The sequence below is a fragment of the Schistocerca serialis genome, chromosome 8, assembly GCF_023864345.2.
Source record: "Schistocerca serialis cubense isolate TAMUIC-IGC-003099 chromosome 8, iqSchSeri2.2, whole genome shotgun sequence".
Classification (NCBI taxonomy): domain Eukaryota; kingdom Metazoa; phylum Arthropoda; class Insecta; order Orthoptera; family Acrididae; genus Schistocerca; species Schistocerca serialis.
This window is the reverse complement of record NC_064645.1, coordinates 56,082,905-56,104,348: the sequence shown is the minus strand read 5'-3', so window position 1 is coordinate 56,104,348 and position 21,444 is coordinate 56,082,905.

Here is a 21,444-nt window from a genome sequence, read left to right as displayed (position 1 = left end):
CAAGATCAATTGCAAGACAGAACATCTGAAGTACTAGTGCCATGTCTTCCACACTCGTAAGTATTAAGTAGTTCAGAGATGAACATAACCAAGTGACAAGTGCTAGCGAGCTTTCACAGAGTTGATGACAATAGATGAAACTACATCACGTATCTCTGCAAGAAACATTCTCCTTGCCAAGGAAAACACAGAAAGCAAAGATAACACGTTTTTTGATGACACTTTACCGTCACCCATCATACGAAATCCAAATGTCAATTTAAAAAGTACAATTATTAACAACCAAAGTACATTGCATAGAAACCAAAATGACACACTTGTCCCTACACTTCAAAAACTCTGTGTTATGAACATCAGTTTGTGTGCAGACATAAAAAAATAAACACCAATTTGTGAACGGACATAAATACAAAATTTGACAGTTTGTCGTAAAACCTTACCAAAGTCACACAAGACATAAACAACATAAAACAAGAGCAGAAACAAGTTTTAGAAGATTTTCAGGATACAGTAACACAACAGATCAACAATCTGACAAAGAATTTTCACGAAGAAATGAATATAAAATTTAGAGATATGGGAAAACAGCTAAAACAAGATGTACTTTCTGAAGTAAACAATGACACTATGGAAATAAAACAGAAATTAGACACTCTTAACGAGCAGAATGATACAGTAGAGCAGCAAATAAAAGTGATTAAAGACACACACACAAACCTGGAAGCTACACAAACACAGTTAACTTCCACAGTAAAGAACATCTCTACTGTAGTGAAAAAACTGCGTAAGGATTACGAAAATATACCAACAGCTATTGATGAACTCACTTTAAATGTAGCATCACTTGAAATCGAATCAGTCTGTGCCAAAAAGGAGAGAGACAAAATTAGTGAAAATTTATCTGATGTAATGTCACAAGCAGGTACTTTGGACAAAATCAGTACCACAGCGGAAAAGGTAGTAAAGGAATGTAGATTAATCAATGACATAGTTGAAAAGGTTATTCAGTAAAAGGAACATGACATTACTGATGAAATGAACAGTAATTCGCAAGTTACGGAGCATAGGATATGCAACTACTTAGGTGAAAGTGTTCCAGGGACACAAGTGGTACACATAAACAAAGAGCCAGTCACAGCAAACCAAAGTAATGTATGCACATGGATCATTGCAAACCCCACAAACAATGCCAGTAGTAATGACAGACCACAGAGTGTAAGTATACCAGACCAGTACCTATGAGAAATGCAAATAATTATGACAGCTATGTAAACACAGCACAAAATGCAAACAGCTTGTCCACTATATTTTTATTGAGGAAGGTCTATTAAGACACCATCAAGTCGCAACATTTACAAGTGAAGGTAAGAAGATTAATCCTGTTGTATTTATTAGTGCTTTTCGACATGCATTTCCTAGAAATTGGAGGGAAGCACAAAAGATCAGGTTTGTTGCTGGGTGCATGCAAGGCGATGTACTTTTGTGGGCAACCGAGGTAGCTGAGTGTTGCGCCACATATTTACAATTTGAACGGGCATTTCTTGACAAATAGTGGTCAGAAATCGTACAAGAGAGACTTAGGCGAGAGGTTTTTAACCCCACCCCTTTTAACAGCAAATATGGTAGCTAGCAAGGGTATTTTGAGAAGTACCTCCATTAAACACATTATTGGATGAATCATATTTCTCATGTTGATATTTAAAAAATTTTAAAGAATTGTTTGCCATCACACATTTGTGAAAAATTAATTACCACACCTGAGCACAACACACAATATTTTCTATCCAATTTAGATTGAATCAACCTAATATATGAGGAGAAAGTAATAACAAATAGGATGTCAGACAGCCAAACACCACAACAACATAACTCGAATGGTCAATACAAAAAGCCAGATGTGAACATATAGCAAGGACGGTACTTGCAACCGCAAGGATACATTAACCGTGGTAATGGATACGGGAATCGAAATGGCAGGAACAAGAGACTTAAACAAAACTTTCTGTATAGCAGGAACAATTACCATCCACAAGCTAATTTGAATCCCTCCTCTCAAAACTATGCACTGCGTGTAAATAAAAACTGTCAGCCGTACCAAAGGCCGGCGCGAGGCAACAACAATACCACGCCGCATGCCGTACCACAGGCAACTTTTGCCCAGCAAAATCACAATATGGCAGCATTCCACAACAGCCATATGAACACACGAGAAAGCATGTCACAAACGGGAAATGATACACACTACGGAAACAATCACACAGTACAACTGACAGAAATTGTCCCATGTACTGAAGTAGATCAGACTACACTGCAGGAAAACCCAAATCGGTCATAGTTGAGCCCCATACTATAGACCTTATAAGTGATGGGGGCAAATCAGATTTTCAAACATGATTTGTACGATTTGATGAGCAAGGAGACATAAAAGACAATCTATACCAACATGAACTAGAATCAGCGAAAAATACACTAGAAGAACAAGTGCAAGCAGTAATCAGGGTGAAAATTTTTGGTATACACACACAGTTAATAATTTATACAGGGTCCACAACTAATTTAATGCCTAAAGCATTTTTCACTGAATTAAAAAGACTGAATAAATGTCCTGTTCTGCCAGTACAAAATTACAAAGTACAAACCGCTACTGGTGGCAAAACTAAATTAGTAAAACACCAAGCTCTTATCACCGTGCACATTGAACAATTTTCTGTGCAGTGTAATTTTTTAATAGTAGACAAACTTATTGTCAACTGCTTGATAGGTATGGACACATTTAGAACCTACAAAACTCAAATAGACATAGGTAATGGTAAGTGCCAAAAGATTTTCTATCAGCCTGATTACCATACCGGGGAGGTATGACAAAGTAAACCCAGAACTCAATGTCACTGTACAATATTCATATCCCACATGTCACTGTACAGTATTCATATCCCACTGTGTACTTGTTGAACAAATATAATAACGAACACGAGACAGACACTGAAGTTAACCAGGAATTAGTAGAACAAAAATTGAACGAATCAAATATTCTAGATGCTACACAACGACAAGAGCTTTCTCACTTACTTTTTAAATATGCAAATGTTTTTAATAAGAATCCAGGATTAATCAAAGATTATGAACAGAAACTTAATGTCTATCCTCACAGAACATTTTGTGCTATGTCTTACCATATACCGTGGTCAAAGTGTGAAGCAGTTAAACAGGAAATCAATAGAATGTGCGAATGGGGAATCACACAGCCATAATTCTCACCATTTTGCAGTGCAGTACTACCAGTTAGCAAACCTGATGGATCAGTATGACTAGTTTTAGAGGCTAGAGGTATAAACAAAATCTAGTACCAGTAAGAACAAAACCAGATAATTCAGACGAACATTTGCTAAAATTTCATAACACCAAATATTTCAGCACCCTCGACCTTAGGTAATCCTACTGGCAAATTAAGTTACATAAGGAGAGCAGAAAATACACAGCATTTGTGTGCAATGGCAGGAGTTATGAATTTCAAGTTCTACCCTTTTTCTTAAACATTAGCACAGGCGTATTTATATCAGCTTTGGACAGGGTCTTAGGACTAGAATTGCTCAGTAAAGTTACAATTTATGTTGATGATATGTTAACAGCCACATCAACTTGGGCAGAACACATCAGTATAATGGAAAAAGTATTCAGAGATTTACAGAGTATAAAGTAACAGCAAATCTTGAAAAATCTAACTTTGGCAAAGAACAAGTAAAATTCTTAGGACATATCACATCAGAATAGGGTATATTACCAGATCCAAAGAAACTAGATGCCATACGTAATTGCCCACACCCAAAGAACAGAAAACATTTGAAAGCATATCTAGGACTAACTTCCTTTTCTTGAAAATTTTTACCACAACAGCTTACGAACAGTGATGGCCCACTTAACCTGTTGAGAAAGAATAAACCTCGGCTATGGGATGACAGATGCCAGGAGGATTTTACCAAAATTAAAAATGCATTAGTATCAGCAAATTATATATAAAAACAATATCAGCAAACATTTTTAGTCATCCTGACATGTCCCAAGGACTTTTGTTCAAGCACGGACAACTCATCTCAGGGGCTGTGGGCATGTTTGTTCCAGATACAAGAAGAAGAAGGGAAAACAGTACCCAAAGTCATCAGCTTTGCCTGCAGTACTTTATCAGCGGGAGAAAGATCATATTCCATATCAGAACTGGAAAGTTTAGCAGTAATTTTGGCATTTACGAAATTCGAGTATTTTCTTTGGGGTAAAAACACTAAAGTCTATTGTGATCACCAACCATTACCTTTTGTATTAACATGTAAACTGTTACACCGAAGACTAGTGAGGTGGTGTTTGTACCTGCAGGAATTCAATTTTGAAATAATATACATAAAAGGCAATCAGAATATTATCGCAGATGCATTATCCAGATTACCGCAGAGACTAGACGAGTTCAGTAAACTGTTTGAACATGATTCAGAAATCTGAACATTACTGATGAAAAGTAATACTCAAAAACCAGACTACAAAAAATTTTGTAAACAGGTGGGAATGATACAACACCAAGACAATAAGTGGAAAAAGGTAATACAAAATCTCAACCAGAATGCAAACCATAAGGTAAGTAAATGGTATCAGTTATACAAAGGCGTTTCGTTTCACCAGAAGCATGAAAATTCTAACCACTGGAGTGTATGCTTTCCAGAGGAATATATCAACGAATTTATCAAACATACACATGAAGTGTGGGGACACTGTGGAGTAACAAAATGTACAGACAAGATTTCCAAACTTTGTCATTTTCCTAATTTATGATGACGTGTTTCACAAATATTAACGAAGTATGCTATTTGCCAAAGAACAAAACCATCCAATATGTCAAAGTTTACAGAGCTGCATCCCACACTAACCAAAGCTCCACTGGAAATGATTTCTCTGGATATCGCAGGGCCATATCCCAGAGAAAAAGGTGGTGTCAAATACAGAATAGCTCTTTATGATATTTTCACAAAATACTTTAAACTTTATGCTATCAAAACTATTACAGTCAGTAGCATCATAAGGAGAATTGAAGCGGATTATGTATGAAGAGTAGGGAAACCCTAAGTAATATTAACAGACAATACAGCCTACATCTACATCTACATCTATACTCCGCGAGCCACCTTACAGTGTGTGGCGGAGGGTACTTATTGTACCACTATCTGATCCCCCCTTCCCTGTTCCATTCACGAATTGTGCGTGGGAAGAACGACTGCTTGTAAGTCTCCGTATTTGCTCTAATTTCTCGGATCTTTTCGTTGTGATCATTACGCGAGATATATGTGGGTGGTAGTAATATGTTGCCCATCTCTTCCCGGAATGTGCTCTCTCATAATTTCGATAATAAACCTCTCCGTATTGCGTAACGCCTTTCTTGAAGTGTCCGCCACTGGAGCTTGTTCAGCATCTCCGTAACGCTCTCGCGCTGACTAAATGTCCCCATGACGAATCGCGCTGCTTTTCGCTGGATCATGTCTATCTCTTCTATTAATCCAACCTGGTAAGGGTCCCATACTGATGAGCAATACTCAAGAATCGGACGAACAAGCGTTTTGTAAGCTACTTCTTTCGTCGATGAGTCACATTTTCTTAGAATTCTTCCTATGAATCTCAACCTGGCGCCTGCTTTTCCCACTATTTGTTTTATGTGATCATTCCACTTCAGATCGCTCCGGATAGTAACTCCTAAGTATTTTACGGTCGTTACCGCTTCCAATGATTTACCACCTATGGCATAATCGTACTGGAATGGATTTCTGCCCCTATGTATGCGCATTATATTACATTTATCTACGTTTAGGGAAAGCTGCCAGCTGTCGCACCATGCATTAATCCTCTGCAGGTCCTCCTGGAGTACGTACGAGTCTTCTGATGTTGCTACTTTCTTGTAGACAACCGTGTCATCTGCAAATAGCCTCACGGAGCTACCGATGTTGTCAACTAAGTCATTTATGTATATTGTAAACAATAAAGGTCCTATCACACTTCCCTGCGGTACTCCCGAAATTACCTCTACATCTGCAGATTTTGAACCGTTAAGAATGACATGTTGTGTTCTTTCTTCTAGGAAATCCTGAATCCAATCACAAACCTGGTCCGATATTCCGTAAGCTCGTATTTTTTTCACTAAACGTAAGTGCGGAACCGTATCAAATGCCTTCCTGAAGTCCAGGAATACGGCATCAATCTGCTCGCCAGTGTCTACAGCACTGTGAATTTCTTGGGCAAATAGGGCGAGCTGAGTTTCACACGATCTCTGTTTGCGGAATCCATGTTGGTTATGATGAAGGAGATTTGTATTATCTAAGAACGTCATAATACGAGAACACAAAACATGTTCCATTATTCTACAACAGATTGACGTAAGCGAAATAGGCCTATAATTATTCGCATCTGATTTATGACCCTTCTTGAAAATGGGAACGACCTGCGCTTTCTTCCAGTCGCTAGGTACTTTACGTTCTTCCAGCGATCTACAATAAATTGCTGATAGAAAGGGGGCAAGTTCTTTAGCATAATCACTGTAGAATCTTAAGGGTATCTCGTCTGGTCCAGATGCTTTTCCGCTACTAAGTGATAGCAGTTGTTTTTCAATTCCGATATCGTTTATTTCAATATTTTCCATTTTGGCGTCCGTGCGACGGCTGAAGTCAGGGACCGTGTTACGATTTTCCGCAGTGAAACAGTTTCGGAACACTGAATTCAGTATTTCTGCCTTTCTTTGGTCGTCCTCTGTTTCGGTGCCATCGTGGTCAACGAGTGACTGAATAGGGGATTTAGATCCGCTTACCGATTTTACATATGACCAAAACTTTTTAGGGTTCTTGTTTAGATTGTTTGCCAATGTTTTATGTTCGAATTCGTTGAATGCTTCTCTCATTGCTCTCTTTACGCTCTTTTTCGCTTCGTTCAGCTTTTCCTTATCCGCTATGATTCGACTACTCTTAAACCTATGATGAAGCTTTCTTTGTTTCCGTAGTACCTTTCGTACATGATTGTTATACCACGGTGGATCTTTCCCCTCGCTTTGGCCCTTAGTCGGTACGAACTTATCTAAGGCATACTGGACGATGTTTCTGAATTTTTTCCATTTTTGTTCCACATCCTCTTCCTCAGAAATGAACGTTTGATGGTGGTCACTCAGATATTCTGCGATTTGTGCCCTATCACTCTTGTTAAGCAAATATATTTTCCTTCCTTTCTTGGCATTTCTTATTACACTTGTAGTCATTGATGCAACCACTGACTTATGATCACTGATACCCTCTTCTACATTCACGGAGTCGAAAAGTTCCGGTCTATTTGTTGCTATGAGGTCTAAAACGTTAGCTTCACGAGTTGGTTCTCTAACTATCTGCTCGAAGTAATTCTCGGACAAGGCAGTCAGGATAATGTCACAAGAGTCTCTGTCCCTGGCTCCAGTTCTGATTGTGTGACTATCCCATTCTATACCTGGTAGATTGAAGTCTCCCCCTATTACAATAGTATGATCACGAAACTTCTTCACGACGTTCTGCAGGTTCTCTCTGAGGCGCTCAACTACTATGGTTGCTGATGCAGGTGGTCTATAGAAGCATCCGACTATCATATCTGACCTACCTTTGATACTTTACTTAACCCAGATTATTTCACATTCGCATTCGCTAATAACTTCACTGGATATTATTGAATTCTTTACTGCTATAAATACTCCTCCACCATTGGTGTTTATCCTATCCTTGCGGTATATATTCCATTCTGTGTCTAGGATTTCGTTACTGTTCACTTCCGGTTTTAACCAACTTTCCGTTCCTAATACTATATGCGCACTATTTCCTTCAATAAGAGATACTAATTCAGGAACCTTGCCCTGGATACTCCTGCAGTTTACCAATATTACGTTAACTTTTCCTGTTTTTGGTCTCTGAGGACGGACGTTCTTTATCAACGATGATAATGTCCTCTCTGGTAAGCCGTCAGGTATTTTATCGTTTCGCCCAAGGGGGGGTCCCTCTAACCTAAAAAACCCCCGTGTGCATGCCACACGTACTCTGCTACCCTAGTAGCTGCTTCCGGTGTGTAGTGCACGCCTGACCTGTCTAGGGGGGCCCTACAGTTCTCCACCCAATAACGGAGGTCGATGCATTTGCAACCATTATAGTCGCAGAGCCTATTGTGTAGTAAGGAAATGGAAACAATTCATGAATACACAGGGCATTAAACATATCTTGGTAAGTTTTTCCACCCAGAAGCAAGTCCCGGGGAGAGGGTGTTTAAAGAATTCAATAGGTTTATATGGGAATACGCTCATAACAAGCATTCACAATGGATTGAATATGTGACTCCATTTATGCAAAAATAGCAAACAATCTCCCCCTCTCTTCCACAGGTTTCACTCCTAATGAACTTATGTTTAACACAAAGCAAAATGACAAATGGGAATCACCCATACCAAAATTACCTGCTAAAGAGTAAGCTTTACAGTATAAAATCAAACAAGCAGTAATTACACTAGAGAATAGAGCAGAATACAGGAAGAGAATATACAACAAAAAGTTAAAATGAGTTACACATTTTTTCGAAGGGCAACGAGTCCTCTAGAGCTAATAAAAAATGGCAATTACTATACTTAGGGCCCTACATTATTGCAAAAATACCTTATCCTGGAATGGGGAGAGACAAAGGTCTCCACCCCGTCACAAAGACTCAAAGGCTTTTCACAAGTAGTGACACAGGATCACAGCAGTTCTCTTGTCAGAAAATATATTTATCAGTAAAAATTTTTATTATGTGTATTTTTAAATGAAATGTATATAAACTCAAGTAATTTTCTTGCTTTGTAAGCAAAGGCAAACATTTGACTAGAAGGAAGTGTAAAAACACAGCTTCATATGAAGCGAAATGCAAACTGGAGCAGCGTACAACTCAGCTGTGTGCGCTCAACAATGCATGCTTATGTCAGTACTAGGGAAGAGACATTGACCTTGCACAAGCGCAACAGGCTAACTCGCGGCGCAACCAAATAGAAAGGAAAAGCTACACAAGTATCAAACTCAATTTCAAAATAAATAACAACACACAACAACTACATTTGCTATCAGGGAATGAAAGAATATAATATTACATTTATATCAACCTTCAAAGTTGTGTCAATACTAAGATACATAAATTGTAACTAGAATTAAAAGAAATCATTACAACGGAACATACAGGATGTGTTAGCTAACAAAAAGATGATACCGTACAAGATGTCAAAGTAACTTCCTTTGCAGTAAATGAATAAAAGGAATCCAAATGCAAGTAAATAAAATATATAAACAAATAAGAATGAAATGTGAAAAACGTCTGCGAACAAATGTGATGATTGAGTATATGCGTGGCCTGTGGGCTATGAAACACAATTAGTTTTTAAGTTAGTTATAAGTTTTTTATATTGCAGTACCAGTACATCGACACAGCACAGAAGAAGTTATTTACGACTGGTGTTATAGGTACCAAATGAAAAAATGAACTGCACCTCAAAGAAATGATTAAGTTATTAGTATGTCAATGTGTATATTTTGGTCATCAGACAAATGAAGAATAAGAATCTACATCCTTGCAGTGCACCTACAAAACATTTACCCATACCTACTGACTACAAAGTGGACACAAACACAGAGGCATGTGGCCTCAAATAAAACTAATCAATTCATATCGCGTCACATGGAAATATAAATGATGACATTTCCACATAATTGTAAAGAGGTAAGCATGAGGTAATGCAAAAACTTTTGCATTACGAAAACAAAGCTACACGTAAATAATTATAAGCAACACAATGGTATATAGTACGTGAGTCGTTAATAAGTTTTGGTTCCATGAAAAAGGAGTTACCTAATAAGTGATTTAAATAAGGACAAATAGCATTTCCTCAGTAATCCATAAACCAGTAGAATAGTATTCCTTATTCCCTCACCAAAGCACGAGGCAGTGCCAAGCCGTAGTTAAGTCAGCAACGCATAATGCAGAATCCTGATGTAAATGTTTTTCTCTATTTCTCCCTAGGAAAATATTAAACTCTCATAACTGATGTATGCATGACTGGAAAATAAAATGTGGATGCATTAAATGCATGTATGGTAACACGGTGTAATGTTTTAGTATTTCAGAATTTTCTACATTTGATATAAATAATGGGTGGAATGTCAGCCTTAGATGTAAGCCATTGTAATACGAATTGTTATGTAAAAATGTTTATGTGAATTTTAAGTGTATATCAAGTCATATGTATAAGATGAACTTGAGAAAAAAAAGGGAAAAAACCCTCAAGGACTAAAAACAATTCTCACACCAAAGTGAACGACGAAATAGATGGTGGTATCCAAATGTGTGTGCAATAGTGCAACGAATCAATTGTGGTAGTGTCATGCTACACAACATCTGATATATTAATCAACAAACTACAATTGTGAAAACATCACTTATCTTGATACCAGGTGTTTATGTGCAATATTCACCGCACTCAAAATGTGGATATGATGGAAAAGCTCCTTCCTGGGCCGTATCAAAGGTGAATTATCTGGCACAGCATCAGTTCTTGGACAGTAAACGCACATGCACTGCACTAACAATGCCGGCCAGTGTGGCTGTGCGGTTCTAGGCCCTTCAGTCTGGAACCGCGTGACCGCTACGGTCGCAGGTTCGAATCCTGCCTCGGGCATGGATGTGTGTGATGTCCTTAGGTTAGTTAGGATTAAGTAGTTCTAAGTTCTAGGGGACTGATGACCACAGATGTTAAGTCCCATAGTGCTCAGAGCCATTTGAACCATTTTTTGCACTAACAATGGAAGACCATGCCACAGCAAATTATTCGATGGATAGTACAGCACTCAATGTGAAAGTGACACTAAAGCGGGAGTGGAAGCGCGAACGGCCATACACAATAATGCATGGAGCATTAACAGCTCTTGCACAGCCAACAAACCTATTTCGTATGCATTTGCACAGAGACTGGTAATGTCACCAAAAGGACAAGTATCTGCTTTCGCAGCACTCTCCTGTAAATACTTAATGAATTATCATTCCGTATGTAAGTTGTGTATTTCCTGTAAGATAATGTGTAAGCAAGACAAGCTGATATCTCCAACCCAAAATAAAAAGAAAAATACGCCGACAAGTAAAGGTCATTGTACCCCTTTCAGGAAAAATTTAGATTTAAGCTGTATGAATGTATACAAAACACTGTGCGCCTCCATTTCATGTCACCGCACAGTGTGGGAGCAATTGTAGAGGTACATAGAGGAAAAGCCCCAACACGCTATGATAAACACTAGTGTAACCACTGTAATCATCAGCAAAGAGATATTTTGCTATGCTGGAAGGTGAAAGACAAATGATAGAAACCTTTTTCATTTTTTTTTTTACAATTATTAGAAAGACCCTGTCGTTAGTTCTCATGTTGAGAAGACATATTCTTGGGAGAAGTGTATAGTAGACATTGTATTACTGAATAATAATTTTTATGAAAATATGAAGTGTGAGGATTCTTATTAGTGCAAAACCACGAAAGTTTCCATTTCCTTCCTCACATTATGCTAACGTCACGTCTAGCTGCCTGCATCTGAAGAGGAAGTCCTATTAAGAATCAAATATTGTACACACGGTCAAGAATTAGAACTAATTATACAGAAATCGATGTAAGTTAAAAGTGAAGGATGTTGCATTCGCTTAAAAATCTATAAGGAATCAGAATGATAAAAGAGAGAAAAAATCAATTTGTTTAGTTAATTATATTATTTTTTTTAATATAAAATTTGCACAAAATCAGTGCTGTTGTTTTGAAACTTGCTACTTCAAAGTTGTTGCAACAAAATTTCACTTAATATTAAAACCTCTGGTCATCCTGGACTTGAAATTTAGTGTATGTAGATTCGAGTCAGTTAAAGTTTGAGATAAAAGCAATGGATCTGAGGTTATTCTTTAAAGTTCTTGTTGCTTTCTCTCTCTCTCTCTCTCTCTCTCTCTCTCTCTCTCTCTCTCTCTTGTTGTAGTAGTGCATCTGACTTAAAAGAAAAAGGAAAATATTTATTATCTTGTTAAAAAAAATTATATAATTTCACTAGTGGTACAAGTCCATTTTTGTTTATTTGGAGATAGAGATACAGAGTCCTAAAGTTAAATGAGCGCTGAAAAATCTGCAGTTAAAATACCAGAAATATTCCAACATATGGCTTCTTTCTAGAGATGAACCTTTCTTTCTGTTTGTTTGGATCATAAATTTCAGAAGCATTATAGCCAGAAAAGTGGAGATAATGGACTTTTACCACTATTGAAATAAGCCCTTTATTTGCCATAACTAATCAATTAAAAGTGCTGAATTGATAGCTAGAGTGTGATTGAGCAGTACAGGAAATTTAGTTTTTGGTAAAATAGTTTTAAGGAACACTATTAAGGATTTTTACTGCCTGGCACTGTGTGTGGTTTATCTTTCAAGTTATACCATTTCTGAATATGAGTACATGAGAGGGGACTGGCAGGTCTCATTTAAAAAGGGAGTTCCTCCATTATGAACTGAGACTCAGGAACTAAGGTACAGAAGGAAGCATAACGGAACTTGTTTCAATAGGTTGCCTAATCCACTAGCAAAACTACTAGAGGAGATTGATGTGTTATCAGTTGAGTCAAGATCCACAATGATACAGTTTTATGGTGGTCTACTAAGTTACAAGACCAAGTTGATATCCTTCATACCTCCCTCTTGCTGGAACTTCAGATTATTTATCCTATGGAAACAAGTAGACTGAGCATTTTGGTGATTCAGACTATTAGTCAGCAAGGTTCAGTGGAAAACTTAAGTAAAGTGATCATTTGTGGAAATTTGTATGAATTGATGAATGTGCACTATTTTAGGGTGCACTGTTCTGCCTGTTACATGGAAAGCATTCGTAGTACAAAGCTTGCTCTTTATCTTGAAACTACTGAAGTGGAAATGATTAGTAGTATTTTGGAAGGAATGTGCCCTCAGGACCATTAAAGGGTAGTTTTGGCTGATAATATGATGAATTTCAGGGAGTTTGATGAATTAGTCACAGCTGTGAATGGCTTTCAATTGCTTGAAGAAAAACAAATGACGGATGATTGTGAAGGAGGCATGGATTCTGTTAGCATGAAGCAAGAGAACAGCAATCAGGCATTTTTTCAATCACAGAACTATTTCTGCTGCAACTAGCTGGGGGATTTTGTGGCAAACTTCAAAATCTGATCCTACCTGGATGGTAAGAAACGCTGACGGTTTTGGTGAAGAGGGCCTTGCCTAAAGCTTGTAATAAAGTAAGGGGTGTGAAGAGTGCTCTTCACCTCATTTGCGCCGCCATTAACTTGGAATGAGTGTGCAGATTGTTAGATTCTAATAAGTTACCAGTGGTACTGATGGCATAAGTATCTGGGTAAGTTTCCCCCATTGGACCTGATGGAACAGCAGTGCTGTACAGTTAAAAAGAGAGAATCTATCATTAGTGGGAAAGGGTTCAGAATTTTACTTGGCCATTGGAATTTCTAGTGGCTAAGGGCCTTCTGATGAACTTGATTCTGAGGTGTGGTTTTGTAACTAAATCATAATGCATGTTGGATTATGCAGGAAAAAGTTTTCTTCTTGAGCTCCTCCCTAAAGTTAAATATAATTTATGTGAAATAGTTTAGATCGGCACGTTAATGCAGTTGTTGGATTTGAGAAACAATTTCAGTTATATCACTGAGGCACAAGAAATTTTTAATTTGTTAAAACAGTTTCCTGATACAATGACCGAGCAGTTGTGGGTTACTAATAACAAAGACCATAATATTCAGCTGTTGGATCCAATCCCAGTGCAGCAATCATCCTACTGACCACCCCCACCCAAGATGTGAGAGCTAAAGTGGATCATTACTCAGTTGCTGGAGGGTAGTGTAACTGGGTCCTCCATTTTGCCATATGCAGCACTTCGTGTCCTAGTTCCTAAGAGGAGAGGTGAGGGTTATTGATCCACAGAAGAGGTTTGGCATTAAATCATAAGGTTGTTCTAAAATCAGTACCCTTACCCAGACCTCCATAATTGTGTTTAATGATTTGCTGGAACTCGTTACTTTACTGTAACAGACTTGAATCGGGCATACTATCACATGCCTTTATCAGAAAGATGGCTTTCTACACCAACTGGAGCTGTATGAGTTTAACAGAGTTCCATATTTGGGTTAGCCACAGCTGCCAACATTCTGTCCCAATTTTTGGATTCAATTTTTGGAGAATTAAAGTTTCAATTTGTGTATTATTATTCGAATGATCTTTATGTGAACAGTGAAACATTTTTCAGACATCTCAGCCATCTGAGACAACTATTGGAGTTTTTGAGAGGTGCTGGTCTGACTGTGAAGCCCTCTAAAGACAATCTAGTGCATTCTGAAATATCATTCCTGGGACACCTGGTTTTGGCTTGATGTGTGAGGACTGAACAGGAAAGAACTAAGACTATTGGAGATTACAAACTGCTCAGGATAAAATGGGTGTCATGCATTTCGTAGAAATGATAAATTTTTTAGAAACTTCATTCCAAATTTTGGTCAGTTGGCAGCACCTCTAAATCAACTCTGGAGGAAAGGCAGGTCTTTAACTGGATGGAGAGAGAGTTGGTGGGGGTTTGATGCTCCAAAAGAGAATGCTCCAGTTTTAGGGATTTCTGATTTTGACAAGGAGTTTTCCCTCCAGACTGATGCTTCTGCTATTGGACTAGCAGTGTTACTGTTACAAGAATAGGAGAGAGGGTATCGGCCCACTGTTTATTACTCTAGGTGTTTGACAGAGATGGAGACGACGTACTTGGTATATGAACTCAAGGCCCTTGCAGATTTTCTCTATTTCTACCTTCCGCATAATCATTAAGTCAGAGGTGGAAAACCAGGCTAGAGCTGAGTTCTTGCAAGGCCACAGAAAACTGGCCACATAGCCCACTGGGTTGTGCACATCTCCACATTCCAATTTTCAGTCAAATGCTTTAGAGGATCAGGCAACACCGTGGTGGATGCACTGAGGCGAATTTAGAAATTCGGAATTGTGAGCCCTAGGTTCAGGAAACTTATTAGGATTCTCCCTCTGAGGATTTGCGTCAGAAACAGGAAGACGACAAGCACTGGAGTGAAATTGGGAGACAGATACGGGAAGGAAAGTCACCAAGTGGCTATCACTTAAGTAAAGGGGGTCTTAATGTTATCTGCACCTGCAATGACAGAAAATCTAAGATTTGTCTCCCCAAGCAGTTGCTGCCCGCTGTTTTCAATTACTTTCACTGTCCTTATGGGGAGGGCATCTGTGGATGTTTAAACCTATTGAGAAAATCAAAGAACGTCTAACATGGCCAATTTTGTATTCAGATATTAGGAAGTGTGGATTGTAAGATTGCTAAGTCAAACCCAAACAACTGGTGGGGTTTATTCATTTCCAGCCAAGAGTGTAGTCCTACGGATAAATTATTCTTAGATTATTTAGAACCATTGCTCCATACTTGAAGGGGAATAGGTATGTCTTTGGGGTCATAGACTCCTTTAGTCATATCGTCTGGCTGTTCAGCATTTTGAAGAGATTCTCTCCTGCTGTGGCTGCCCAGGGTACAGGTGAGAGATAATGCTCTTACTTCTATGTCTACAGAGTGTCCCACATTTCAGAAATGACTTCTCATGGCACCACTGCCCCTTATTATCTGCAACCTTCCTCTGATTAAAGGGTAAATTGTAATCTGAAGTCTGTGTTAAGTATTTATTATGGTGATTGTCAGTCTAACTGGTACAAGTCCTTGGGTTGGCTGAGCTTCGTATTCAACTCAGCAGTCCATGAAAAGCATGATACCACTCCAGCTAAACTTATGTTAGTAAATCCTCTGAACTCACCTATGTTATAGAATACTAATGATTTCCTTCCCAAGAAAGTGGACCCCCAAGTTCATCAAAAGGAAATGGGCTAGGACCTTGAAGAATATTTGACCTGCACATCAAAGGGAGGCTGGGAGTTATAGTCAGGGAGGGAAGGTGGCCTGCCTTGCTGAAAGTAGGAGACATAGTATTTGTGAAAAATTTTCTGATGCAGAGTAAGGCCATTGATAAGATAAAAAAAAGAAAAAAATGTTACCATGTTTTGTTGGCCCCTATAAAATTGTGGATGTACTAAGCCTATTTACCTTTTGTGTACAGAGAATGGCCACGATGAGGTGTAATGTGTCATTTGTAGAATGAGATGTTCCATACCCTTAATCTTCATTGGCCAATGAAAGATGTTGATAGGTTAAGGTAGGTAATAAGTAGAAGCACCTCACTTTCAGGAGGATTTTGATGGTTTGTACAGAATGGAGTTGTAATGATCCTAAGCTGTTAGTGATGAGGGCTGCAGGCTGGTGCTTTTAGCTACTGATTGGAGTCATTTTGCTCTGTGGGGCCACAAGTGAAGGGCATGGAGCACACATGACCTCCATGATGTCAAAGAAACCATTGCTGAAAAGACAACTGATGTTTAGATTTTACTGTAAAAAAATTTGTTAAGAGTCTCTTGTGAGACGTACTCATGCAAACATCTAGCTGGAATCTTATGCCTTTGTAGTCAATCAATTAGATTAGGATTGTATGTTCTATAAAATACAGTAAGTTGAATTTCTCTGTGTGCTTTATTCCACTAGGTAGAAGGAAAATTCTCTTTCAATATCACTGATACTGTAGATCAAGGTCCACAGGGGTGAAGCTGGTTCCATGGTTCAAGGGTGCTGCATAGCAGGGCCTTTGCAGCATTGATATTGCACGGCTACCAGCAGAAAATGTAAGAGAATTGAAAAATCCAGAAAAATATGAGAGCTGCAGATTGAGTATTAGACTGTTTCAACAGCCCAGTCCTATCACCCCCAGTAGGTAAATAAGCCATTAAACATTCCATTTGGCCACCTTCATTGAGAACATGAAGATAAGGTGCAAAGAACAAGACAAAAAGGTTTTGGAGAAAAATTCCTTTAAAACATTTGAGAATATACTTCATTGTCAAGGACAACAAGAGTCAGCAACGGAATATCTAGCAGTGCACATATTATACAGTTGCACTTATATTATTAAAATATGTTTTTGTCTTAGAGAGAAAAAGAAGTAGTTTTTGGACGATTTGAGGATATGAGCTGGGGTCCTGATTAAAGGGGTCAACTGTTACATCATTGTGTATGTTCATGAAAGTGTAGACATGAGTCGTGCACATACTGTTGGAGTTGCAATACTGAAGTTTACTTTCAGCTCAGAGAAGAATATTACCAATGTTATAGCAGCTGACAAATCTCACAAGAGAGTTCAACATGGCACATTGTTTACAGTGTCACACAGTTACGTCCACCAGCTACATAACAGCAGTTCCACCAGCAACCCACTACACAGCTGAATGATGTGACATGTCTGCAGCATGCCCGCAGCTCGACCGTGGTTCTCCGCAGCACACAGTTACAATATCTGGTGAGCTGTATTAGTCGCAAATGTTTGTTGTGGACATTGTTAAGGAGGGGCACAGATGAACTGTGTTTAAAATAATAAAATTTGTGACAACTGCTAAGAAGTGGCAAACTCAGATTTATAATTCTCGTAATAGTCTATGCAAATCACCACCCAGAAAATGGCACCTGAGACACAGGGAATAGATATGTAGATATGACAGCATTATTTGTTAAATTTCGAAAGGAAATTGCAAAGGATTTGACGAACATTTTAAAGATACCCATAAAAACATGAACACAGTAAACAAGGAAATCTCAGATACTAAAGAAATGGTAAATATACTCAAACAAGGTAGGGAATGCAATGAAATTTTGAGTCCTCATGCCAGCTTATCAGCTTTGGAGGGATGATTGAAAACCTTCATAGAACAAAATGTACAGGAAAGAATTGATTTCTCTAGCTTGACACTTCTACTGAAAACTCTGATTATAAATCAACGAAAGTTTTAGAGAATATGGGAGGAGTTAGAAAAAAAACACACTAGGAACTATATTAAAGGAGTACTGTATGTCCAAATAATATGGTTAATCTAAAAGAATGGTTAGAACTTCAAATAGGGGTTGGGCACAACCTGTCAAAACAGTTTCCCAAGTTCAAATCAGATGGAGACGTACATCCTACATATTTCTTACAAGTATTTTCTAGGGTTTACACAAGAGCTGGGAAGACCAAAGAAAAACAGATTTCGAACTCAGTTACTTAGTTGGTGACACCGCAAAATGAGGAGCAGTCCATTCCAAGAATTTTAAATTGTGGGAAGACTTTAAAGAACTATTTAAAAGAAAATATTGTCTGCAACTAAACAGGAGGAGTTGATGCTACAACTGTCAGGCCCCAGGTATTATATAATTCATGGGGAGGCTGCAAGAAATACACGGAATGGCATTTAACACAATCATAACCCTTTAGAAGAAAACTTCTTGACAAATTTGTTAGTTAGGAGACTTCCATGCTATGTATGGAAGGACATTTTGTATAGAAGATGGAACAATGTTAAGGAGCTATTGACCGCTATTGACCTTCATAGAGGAACTGGATTCCTTAAAAAAAAAAGAGAAGAGTTATATTATATATATATAATGGAAGGAAACATACCACGTGGGAAAAATTATATATAAAAACAAAGATGAGGTGACTTACCGAACAAAAGCGCTGGCAGGTCGATAGACACACAAACAAACACAAACATACACACAAAATTCAAGCTTTCGCAACAAACTGTTGCCTCATCAGGAAAGAGGGAAGGAGAGGGGAAGACGAAAGGAAGTGGGTTTTAAGGGAGAGGGTAAGGAGTCATTCCAATCCCGGGAGCGGAAAGACTTACCTTAGGGGGAAAAAAGGACAGGTATACACTCGCACACACGCACATATCCATAGGTGGATGGATATTATATATATATATATATATATATATATATATATATATATATATATATATATATATAATGGAAGGAAACATTCCACGTGGGAAAAATTATATATAAAAAACAAAGATGAGGTGACTTACCGAACAAAAGCGCTGGCAGGTCGATAGACACACAAACAAACACAAACACACACACAAAATTCAAGCTTTCGCAACAAACTGTTGCCTCATCAGGAAAGAGGGATTTTTATTGAAGGTGGAAAGTGTAACATGGGGTGAAATGAAAATGAAAATAAAAATATATGGGGAGAGATAAAGGTGAACCGGAAAGAAACTGGAGATCTGGAATGAAAAAAGGCGAAAAGGTGTTGGTTACAGCTGGGCTATGTTGGACTTGGGTTGGTAGACAACGATGTGCATAAAGGTTAGGTGGTTGTGTTGCCGCCAAAACACGTTAAAGGACGGAGAAATTCGGGAAAATTTCGAAAAAACTGCGTGTAGTATATTAAAAGGAGTGGTATTGTGGTGGCAGATTATGAAAATGAGGCTAACAATTGTCTGACGAAGAAATAATGGCGTTAAAACCTGTGGGAAGCGGCTAAAAATGATCGGTGATGTGGGAAAAACGGAAATGGAAATAAAGCGAAAGTTATTAGAACTGGCCGAAATGGTTGTTTAAAAGGTGAAAGGAGCTGTTTGTGAACTAGAAACGGTGGATATTATAGCGGCGGTAGTGCTGAAAGCGGCAAAAAAATTTTTTGGTTATAGTTTGGAAGTGGGTTACGTATTGTTGAGTATATAAATAGGCGGGATAAAATAGTATAGCAGATTACGGTAAAAAGGAGAAGGTGAATGCAAAGTGAAACTACTGGCAAAAACAGAAAGAGGAAAATAAGACGACAGAAAAGATTTCGAAATGGAACAGTGACAATAACAAACGTAATTGTTGGATTCAAATTAATGATATCAATATAATGGAAGGAAACATTCCACGTGGGAAAAATTATATATAAAAAACAAAGATGAGGTGACTTACCGAACAAAAGCGCTGGCAGGTCGATAGACACACAAACAAACACAAACACACACACAAAATTCAAGCTTTCGCAACAAACTGTTGCCTGATGATATGCAAGTTTTCATACCAAACCATGCAAATGATGTTGTTGATATTATGTACCAGACAGAGTACACTTTATTGTAAACAAAATGTGATACAAACTGACAATACTGATATAACAGAGGAAAGGAAGGAACATCCTGGAGAGAGGGCCAAATTCCAGGATGTGACATTTCAGCAGTAGGCCCAAAGAAAGAAAAACTTATGGCATTTACTCAGACCTTATCAATGAGTGACTGGTTGGTAGAAGAAAAACAATCTTTGGAACAGGAACAAGCAAAACCCACTTAATGTTACTGTCACATTTTACCAGTGATGGCTGTGCATGTTATTGGAATAACTGGCATTAAAGGAAGAAAAATTCAGAGAAGTATCTCTATTAACCTTAAGTATAAGTAATTTTAAGTTTATGCAAACAGTGCTGGTAATACTGAATGTAAATTTACAGTTATTATGGGAACTGATTGGTTAATAAAATTCTCAGAATGTTAGATTTTGATGTCAAAATTTTATATTGGTAACATGGAAAATACTTCTATGAGATACCATCCAAAGTGAATTGTCCACATGGAATACACAGGTTTGTATTTGGTAGTGAATACTCACATAATAAGTAACGAAGTAAATGAAGGGGAATGGATAGTGAGAGATGATTTACTATGTCGGGGGTGGGCAGTTATTTTGGCTTGGGGGCTGATTTGTGGAATTGGAGGTTGGCAGAGGGTCACACGTTTTGAAAAGACTGAATCTGCAAGTTACTATTGTATTTCAGAAATGGTGTAAACTATATTATAAAAGTCAATAAATGTAAATGAAATAAAATGGTGACAGTGATACTCAGTTTATTTATAGTTATTATCTATAGCTGCAAGCACACTTAATTTTAGAATCAGTTTAATGAGACAAATGCAACCTGTCATTCTTTTCTACACCTTTTTTGAAATCAGGACAGATTCCTTGTTGAGATACACATCACACCCTGTGAGATAATGTCCATCAAGTAGCCTCTGTATTTACTCATGTTAATTCTGAAGCAAGAAAATCTTTGGTCACAAATGTATGTGAAGCCAAATATAGAGAACATACTTCTACAAAACTTCTTCATGGATGGAAATTTTTCAGGAGATGAAGATTTGTAAAAGTCAATAAGTGCCCATTATGCATTTCTTTTATGGTGTGATCTGATTGCACATCAATAAGTTCAAGCTGTAGCTTCTCAGGTGCTCTGTCACCAACAGTGATGTGATACGAGAACAGATTGAGTTTAGGTTCAATTTTCTTCATTCCTGAATCTTCTTCTGCCCTACTATTCCAAACCTGGCAGATGCTCCCGATCACATCACCTTCTGTTTTCCTAATTAAGGGAACTGACAAAAATTGCTTTCACTTGCCTGCATTGCCAATAGACATA